The sequence below is a fragment of the Lactuca saligna genome, chromosome 6 (assembly GCF_052625555.1).
Source record: "Lactuca saligna cultivar CGN05327 chromosome 6, ASM5262555v1, whole genome shotgun sequence".
Classification (NCBI taxonomy): Eukaryota; Viridiplantae; Streptophyta; class Magnoliopsida; order Asterales; family Asteraceae; genus Lactuca; species Lactuca saligna.
Window position 1 is genome coordinate 152,205,453 of NC_136422.1, and position 10,482 is coordinate 152,215,934.

The window sequence follows — 10,482 nt, forward strand, 5'->3', positions numbered from 1 at the left end:
AAAACCCACCAAGAATAAGTTTTCTTATTTCCTTGAAAGTTGAGTTAGTAGAAAGCACGCTTCTAATGACAAAGCAAGTGGGAGGTACATGAAACTTGAAGCAACTCAAGAACCATTACCTGATGTAGTTACAGTTGGAACTAGATTTAACAAGGATTGTTAAACCTGAATGATAGCTATTCACAAGCACAAATTGTTCGTATTAGTGGTATAAATCATTTATGACTTGAGAAATGTGGAATTTCTCATTGATGGTTTCTAGAAAATCCATCAAATTCCAAGATGCTATGTCAGATCTCGAATCTGATTAATGACTTAAATGCATTACATGGGTAACTATACACATTTAAAGAAAGACTTGTTATAAAAGGATTTTCTCATGCTCATGTCATTGACTATGGTCCTTATCATACTCATGACATTGATTATGATCAAACATTTTTCACAAGTAGCTATGATTAGATAAACAAGGATATTATTTACTAGAAATTCATATTCAAGATATGAGATATAGCAAATAGGAGGTTTTCTTAATCCGTTTTATCCTAACAAAATGTGCAGATCTTGAGATCCACTTGTGGATACAAAGAAAACATGTCAGTGTTGTAATCATCATTTTAATATGAAACCACAAGGTGTGCTTTTATATCAAAATAAATATAACATATGTGTTTACTAAGAACTAGTGGGAGCATAGTAACATTCCTAATCTTGTATGAATGAGACATACTTAATCATAAGAAATTACATTCTGACCATTCCAAGCCTTTTTCACCTTGACTCGGAATGTGTTTCTAAAATGAAAGACTTAGGAAGAACAAGATATATTCTTGGAATGTAAAATCTATAGAGATTTATAAAATGAATGTTCAAAATTTTATATCCTTTTCCATATGTTGACAATGTCTTGAAATAGATCAAGATAAAAGATTCATCTGGAGGACCCTTAGCATTGTCACATGGCACTAAATTTGATCCAACCTCAAAAGGACCTAACTCATAGGATTGAACTAGTTGAAATGATTTACATTCGACTTGCTTGGCAAACGAATCCATCGTTTATGCCATATTATACATAAGACCTAGTATATGATCATGCTATGAGCATACCATAATGTACCAATTGAATACATGGTTAAGTCACCGATGACTATAGAAACATTCTAAGAGTACTTTGGAAGAACTAAGAGAATGTATATGAGACATATAGTTTAGAAAAAATCTTTATGTAAAGAGCTACATAAGATTATGATTTCTAAACAAATGCATATAATTGGATTAGGACTTCATTAAGGGATGGAGAGTAAGTTTAGTTGGAATGAGGTCCATGCAAAACAAAATGACACAATATACTACAAAATAAGAATACACTACTTTAGAAGTTAAAATGTAATATGATTGGATGAATGTATTCATTGAAAAGTTATGTTGATCTTTGCCATTCAAGGATCACATAAAAATCTTTGTGACTTCGAGAGTATACTTAATCGAGATAAAAGACTCTATGTCACAAAAGAATACCAATCATATACTCCAAGATATATAACTATACCTAGAGTAAAGATAAATATGGAGATGATAGTATTCATAGGATTCACACAAATTAAGTTTAGTCGAACCCATTAACAAGTCCTTTTTTTGAGCTAATTATGAATGGTCACACTTCAACCATAAGACATTATTATTATAGAAATGGGATTTTGATTTGGATTTAGTTTTTGAATATTGGAACATTGTAACAACTATTATATAATGTTTTGATATACTGGGATATGATCATAAAATCAATACTTTTTGTGTTCTATATTAACATGTTTAATCCATGAATAATCTTATTATTCTAAAAGTTCATAGTTGGTTATAATTGTGGGAGTAATTATGAAGTAAGACTAATATGAATTGGATTGGTTGACTTTTATCGGATGAAGGTAGGCAATGGGTTATAACCAAGTTTCTTAGGTACTTGTTAGAGAACTGGTATCGAACTGACCTGCATCAATATCATGTCATGGATCGCAATCGTGAATGATACTTGATTAAAAGGTACTATCTTTGTATCCTTAATACCATAGGTACATAGTGAGACTTAAGTGTAGGGAGATAGCCATCTAAGGCGCCTTACCAAAAGTTGAATACCATATTAGATTGATTGTGATCTGTATCTCATATTTAACATGATGTCTGTGACATATGGATAACTAATAAACTTACCTTATACACCAATTGTAGCTTGGAGCTTTTTGGGAATTGAGCATTGATAGAATGGAACAAATTCATACGTTGATGGGGGTAGTGAAATATTGCTAGACGTTCACCACCATCTATATCAGTCTAATATGAATCTTACGCAAGTGGGAGATTGAAAAATCTAATATGCTCAAGAATCATATTAATGTGATATTGCTGATTAACATATAATGCTAAAGGGTCACGCTAACAACAACTTGATATAATTTATTATTTATTAGAAATTGATTTTAATAAATAATCAATAAACTCTTATAATTAAATTGGAAATTATTTATTTCTAGGAAATAATAATTTTCATTACCAAGTAACATTATATATAATTCATATGGTATTAATGAATAAGTCATGCACAACATTTTGGACTAGATATGTTCTTTTGTCTTTTACCAAAAAGTTAAAGTTTATATTTTATAAACTTGGTTTATAAAATATAAAAGTCTTTTGTCTTCTTTTTCCTTCATATTTTAAAAATACTGCTAGAAAAAAGAGAGTATGGGATTTTCATTTGTTTAATGAAAAGAACACTCATCTAAAAGGACAAGTATGGATAATATGATTAAAATAAGGAGTGATGGTCTTTGATTAATTTATTCAAAATAAAGGCATGACTTGAAGCATGGGGAACACATAGGCTTTAGCGGCATGGGGTTCTTAGAGTGATAAGAACATATGGACCAAAGATTTTCTATATAAAGCGAGGCTTCCATATCTCTTTCACTACTCATGTAAAAAATCATAACTATGTATGTATGTGTGTTTGTCTCTAGTTTTAGTTGAATACTTGAAGATCACACTCTTGCTTATGCTCTCTTTATGTTTTTATTTTTTAAGAACATAAATCTTAAGATCTTAAGAGTTTTATACAAAAGAACTAGCATTCTACATCAAGTTGATTCACTGTTTGTGTCTCTAAAGTTTTACATTCTTCATCAACTTCTAAGCCTCCCAAGAGGATCCAAAGAACTACAAAGGTTTTAATTTTTTCCATGTTCTTCTTTGGTGCTTGTTTTCGTTCCAAACTTTGCAAGAAGATCCTCAGTGGGTTATAAACTTGTTTTATGTTATTCAAATTATCATGTTTTATGTTGCCTAAATCTTATGTTTTTGAAACTAGTTTTTGAATAAAAACCCAACACCTTAATCTTTATAATTTCTAATTAAATCATCATAATTATGATGAATTAATAAATACATCATTTTTTAAATTCATTCTTGCTATTTTGAACATTGATTGTACTTTTTGTGTGATCCAATAGGCCTATACATCATTAGCGATGTTACTAACTTGTTGTGTAAGTGAACACATCTCCAACAGCCTAAAGTTTAAATTTTTTTACAAGACGAGGAGAGTAAGGGGTTTGAGCATGACCATAACCATAAATTGGAAGTTTTTTTTACTATTACTAATGATAATATTTTTATTTAACTTACCCAGTTTGAAATAAGAGTATAACTTATATTCGAAACAAACCATATGCAAGGAGGAACCACTATCCATGTACGAATGTTCACTGGGAGGATAGAATGACATAACATTCATAGCTTGAGTGAACTCAATAAGATTATAACCATATTGTGAATTTATAACCATTATGTTAGCATTTTGAGGTTGTTGTCCAAGAACTCCTACATTATTGTTTGTAGAGGTAGGTCGAGTATATTGGGTGGGTGAATATTGAAAAGGATGCATATCCCAAGGTATGTATAGATTCCAAAAAGGTGGTCAAAAGTTGTTATTAGGCTTGTAAGAATATTTTTTTTGCCTCATACCATGCCATGGACACGTCTTCTCCCAGATCGCCTATAGTGGCCTCATGTAGCATTGGAATTACTTTGGACAACGGGGATGCTATGAAATTGAAATGTGTGGTGGTGCCGATGGGTGATTGTTGTGATGATATAGAGGTGGTGTCGATGGCGCGTGAGGTGGAGGATGATGTATGTGCTGATTGCTCGGCTTTCAAGTTTCTTCAAACACCAATATGGAACGTGCTTCTCAGAAAGGTGGCAAGGAGATGTTTTGTGTATAATTGATACGATATCATCATAAGGTTTAGTAAGACTGGTCACAGTCAGTAGAAAAAGGCAAATTTTGATAACTGGAGCGACGATGTTAGAAAGTTGGTCGACAAGTGTTTTTAGTGCTTGGCAGTAAGATGAGGAAATTAAAAATGATTAAGAAAAAATTTTGTAAAATGTTTTTCAAGATATAAAACACAAGACCATTTACTGTCTTGTAAAATGGTGTGTTGACGATCTCATGCCTTCTGTGGTCGTGACATTGTTTTGAAGAATTATGTGAAGAAGATTAGTAGATAATAAGTTCATTGGAGTACAATGACATCAATAAAAGATCTAGCTTCATTGGTTTTCTTTGTAAGAACTGTGGTAGTGTCCCTAGATGTAGTAATGTGACCAAAAAATTAGTAGGAGTTGTGATGTATTTTGAGGAGACCATACCAAACCCAATATTTACTTGTCTCCATATCAAGGGTGACCAGGATGATAGTTTTGTCATTTGAGATAGTGAGAGTGGGATAAAGTTTATTCTTGGTGACTATAGGAGAAGAATAGGGGAGAAATAGAGTTTTTTAGAAGAAAATGGAATTTGAATGAGCCATGATCGACTAGGGAATAAGAGATATAGCCACGTTATGATTTTTGTAGCTCTGCCTTGGTTGACAAGGAAGGTATCGATAGAAGTAAGAAGGGGGAGGGGTAGATCTTAGTATCTTATATTAAAACATTTGATACCTTGAAGTGATTTTTTGATTTTTCATATGTTATTCTCTCCAATCATCTATATATATATATATATATATATATATATATATATATATATATATATATGTATATATATATATATATATATATATATATATATATATATATATATATGGAAAATTAAAAAGTACTTCAAGGTATCAAAGATCTAAGTAGAAGGTACTGGAACGTGCTGAGATATAGTAAAATGTAGACTTCCTAGAAATGAATCCTAAGAATTAGACGTGAAAGACATGCATCTGAGAAGTAGACGTTTAGGATTGACTACTATAAAGCAAATGATGATGAAGTACGAAGATATGATGATATGCATTATACCTTGCCTATCTCAATAGGTGGTATAAATAGTTGAAGAACATTGCCTCCATATCACCATAAAGAATTCAAACATAGTATACCCTACATATTGAGGACTATTATAGAAGGAATAAGAAGTGTTGGAAGTAGAGTTCAAAAATAACTAAGAAAAAGCATAAGATATGTTAGCTCAAGAATATGCATGAAAATAATCCTTGAAGAGGGATCTAGGAGTTTCTAGTATGTGTTTGGTAAAACACATGGTTGTTGTTAGAGCGCCTAATTAATACACGAAAATCCAAGTAGAGTCTAAGGAAAAATTGTTATATGTGCTTATTTGGATACATTTATGTGTTAAATGATTTTGTGGTTGTAATGTATAGTGACTTGGGAACTGCAAGGTAGATCTTGGGACGAGTATGTGTAGGTGTGAATTGTAGTATAAGCCTGTACTATCGAAATCACAAGATTTATACTTTGATCAGGAAGAGTTGCAAAGTTACTAAGGCACTAGTAGTTGAGTTATTTATTTTTTTTTTTTTCATTATTACCATTCATACGGTGATGATTAGGAAAATAGTTTCTTATTCAAACCCTAGTGGTCATGAAGAATCAAGTCTAAGTAACATAAATTTGCGAAGTGAGTTAAATGGTTCAAAGAGCCATGTCCGGTGCAGACACCGACTTTAGTCAAATATTGGAGAAGGAAACTTAAGGAATCACTACTTAGAGCTGTTGTGCTACTATATGATTTTGGGATATAAACATCATAAGAGGGACATAACTGTAACACCTGCAAATTTGGGTTGGATACTTCAAACGTAATAAGTGATCATTATTTATAATTAAACCATCGAATTTTACAGTTATTCATTATACGCTTTACAGGCTATACAAATATCCATTTGATATATGCATGTAATTTGAACAAATATTGCATTTATATAATATTTGTAGAAAATCCTATTATATAATTTATCGTTAAAGAGATAAAATAAAGTGTAAAATAAAAAAATTATTTAGGATAAATAATCTCAACAAAAGTTATAGTAGTCGTGATGACGATCACGTAGATATAAAGAACGCTTAAATCTGACTCGTATGAGTAAGTTATGATTTTTCAAAGTTTCATGTTTAGCCCTACATGTCAACATGTTTCATAAAATATGAAATGAAGATCGGTTGTTTGTTATCCAAAACAATCTAAAATAAAGTTGAGGTCTATGAAATTAAAAAATCCATCGATATAGAGAACATCAAGAACGAAGCTCTTATGCAATAGATATGGACAAAACTTGGTCCCTACACTTCGAGCACGACGAATTTGATACAAATATGTAAATTTAAGATATAATGAGAATTAGTCGATGGAGTCTAAATGAAAGTTGATGACCTCGAAAATATGAATCCGTTGATGTAAAGAACGTCGAGAATAAAGTTCGTATGAAGATGTTTGGATTTATAATACCATATTTACGTTAGGGATGAGAAATTGGGCCGAAAACCCGAACCGAACCGAGAACCAAACCGAACCGAACCGAATAAGACCCGAATAAGCAATTCGATTCGGTTTTCGGGTATCTGTATATGGCTTATTCGGTTTTCGGGTTATTCGGTCCGGGTTACCCGAATAAGGACTTATTCGGTCCAAAAAACCGAACCGAATATGAAGCGTCTATTTTCAATTGCGTGAGCCGTGAATCGATTATCCTATACGACTCCCTCTCACAGTCGACGTCTCAACGATTCTCCCATTCGATTCCCTAATCCTAATAGCGGGTAAACCAAACACAATTACACCAAATCGAACTGACGAACACAATTACACCGAATCGAAGAACATTGAAAATTTCTTACTGCCGAATCTAAGAACATTCTACTTCTTGCTGCCAAGTGCCGACTTCTACTTCTTGTTGTCGACATTTAATTTGTTTGATCGCCAATTACACCAAAATCGTAATATATTCGGGTTATTCAACTACAAAATATTCGGGTTATTCGGGTTATATATTTATGAAATCATAAGAGTTAAAAGTAATACAAAATATTTGGGTTATTCGGGTTATTCGGGCTATTAGGGTTATTCGGGTTATTCGGGTTATTCGACTCCTTAATCATCTTGCACAGGTTATTTGGGTTATTCGGGTCGGAATCGAACCGAATCGAATAATACCCGAACCGAACCGAACCCGTATTGCTTATTTGGTTCAGTTTTCGGTTCATACAATTAGCCTTATTCGGTTTTCGGTTTATTCGGTTCGGTTCGGTTCAGTTCGGTTCCGACCCGAATAACATCCCTAATTTACGTAGTAAAATACAATATAAATCATATATATATATATATATATATATATATATATATATATATAGAGAGAGAGAGAGAGAGAGAGAGAGAGACACACACACACACACATATATATATACATATTTATATATCATAAAAAAGGTACCGACGATGCGGTTGATATAAAGCTAATACTGAATACTGTCGACATTAGTTTAGTAGAAATATCGTTAAAACTATTTAAAATAGTATTATAAAGGGGCATTTAGTCATTTAAATAAATATAAATGAGCTTTTTGAAACTTCATTTACTATAAATAAGAAGCTCTAGCCTCTCATAATTCTTGCACTAAGTCTCTTTCAAGAACTTTTCTCTTCTTACCCCAGAGCATGTCGGTCCCTCGTGATTCGACATCTCTTTTTGTAGTTTTAGTATAGTAAGTTGGGTGCTGAAAGAATTTTTTTTTGAAGAAAGATTCAGCGACATAGTTCTGACCATGGAGTTTTAAGGTTTTTTTTAAAAAACCTCATCTTTTGAAAGGAAAAACTAAGGTGTTACGCGAAGTGCTGACCTAGATTTGAAGGTTCATACATTCCCATCCATGTAGAACATTCATTTTCAACCTATAATAATAAGAAAAGGTTTAGGGCAAACCAAATTCAAATATGGTTTTTCTTCATGGACTGAACTTTACTATTATTTTAATTTCTTGCTTTCTGATAGCTCGAAAGGCCCACTAGTGCTTCCATGTTGTTAGCAATTCACCTATATTTATCAGTATACTTTTAGTGACCAACGTGTATCAATATACTTTCACTGACCAACGTGCTTTGCTTTCGCATTTAAATGAAGAGCATAGAACTCCTAATCATTGCTAATTCAACTGGAATTTCACATAAATATGAATATGTCAACTGAAACACAACAGGTTATCAATCTTTGGTCGTGTGCTACTGATAACTAAAAAGATCATTGTTAGTTGACTCTTGCAAGATCAAGATCAACACGAATCCTAAGGACTTCTTGACATGTGAGTTTTCTATAAAGGAACATTACTTGACAAGCTAAAACAAATATTCAAAAGTATGTGCATATTTCCTACAAGAAAAGACTTCATAGAATAGGACTCGGTTTATCTTTAGCTTCTCGATCGACAAAAACATCACAACTCCAATTCTAAATGTGATAGAGTAAGAACACATTATTACTCCACCTATTACAATGTTTTATCATCCTTCTTAATTTTGAATGATTTTCAAGGTATGATTTATAGTTACTAGATCATGGCTCTAAAACTTGATTGGAACAAAATATGACTCATCTATGATCGAACCATTTCCAACAATGTTCGATTCCTCTTCTTAGTCATACAATTGCACTAAGATCTTCTTGGAGGAGTCAATTGTGATACAATTCTACAATTACTAAGATGATCATAAAACATTATACTAAAGCACTCTCCTTTCTTTTTAGATTTGAGTATCTTTATCTTTCTGCCAAATAGATTATTCCATTCGTTCTGCTACTCATGAATTTTTCAAATGTATTAGAATTTTTTTCATCTTACAAACAAAATCAGATTTACCGAAGCATCAATAAAGCATGAAGAATAGAGTTATCATCCCTTGTGGTGGATCTGAAAAGTCCATATCAACATGTACCATATCCATTAGTCCTTCACTTTCCGTCACATAAACATGTGATCAATGAATTAATCATAATTTTACAATAAACAAGATGCTCATATATATATATATATATATATATATATATATATATATATATATATATATATATATATATATATATATATATATATAAAATACAATTCGAATTGTACAACACCAAGTATATGCCTAGTTGGCGATGAGATTTCTTTTCCCTTGGTCATTTTTGACCATACCATAAGTGATATCATAAGAATCAAATCTAAAATTAATATATCTATTATTTGAAACATAAGTAACACTTTCATTATTGCCATTGCAAAGGAATATGATAAGGCAATTGAGTAAACCAAAACTTCGCTTTTATTGAAAAAATAGAACCTTTCCTTACAATGCATAAAATGAAAACTATATTTCTAAACATCTTCGAAGAGTAATAGCATTATATTAAATTATCCTAATACCCTAGAAGTAGCTCCAAATTCTGACCATTGAACCATGTGACCAAAGTCCATCTTTCACGATCAGATTTAGTTTACTTTGTTTAAGCTTCCTTCTTTCTTTTAGATCATGTAATACCATCAAAATGTGATCATCACATCATGTATTAAGAGTCTATATAATATGAACTTATGGAATTAGAAAATCGATGCAACTAAAGTATAGTCACAAGACTTGACTTTACCATCTTGAAGATCTTTCAGTTATTACGGGCAGCTTTGCTTCCAATGTCCCATCAATTGGAAGTAGAAACAAATGGAATCATTTGGGTCAACATGTGGAACAATCTCAGAATGAGCCTTTCTCTTTACCATACAATCAAACAGTTTGACCTTGTCTAATCCCTTTCGATTGAGAAGAGAAATCTTTTCTAGATCACTAATGTTACCATTGGCAATGTCCATTGAATTCTTGGAATTAGACCCTGTAAGAATTTCTGATTTAGTCATGTTCTTAAGCAGTTCTAATTCAACAAACATCAAGATACAAGCCAAATCAATTAGGGTCACATCAAGATTCCTCATATGAATGTTCTCAACAAACTAGCCATATAACTTATGAAGTGAAAGAAGAACCAAATCATTGGCTTTCTTCTTTAGGAATATGACACCCATACTTTCGAACTTGTCAATGTATGACTTCATTTTCAAAACATGCACATACATATAATTTCCATTTTCATGTTTACATGCCAATAG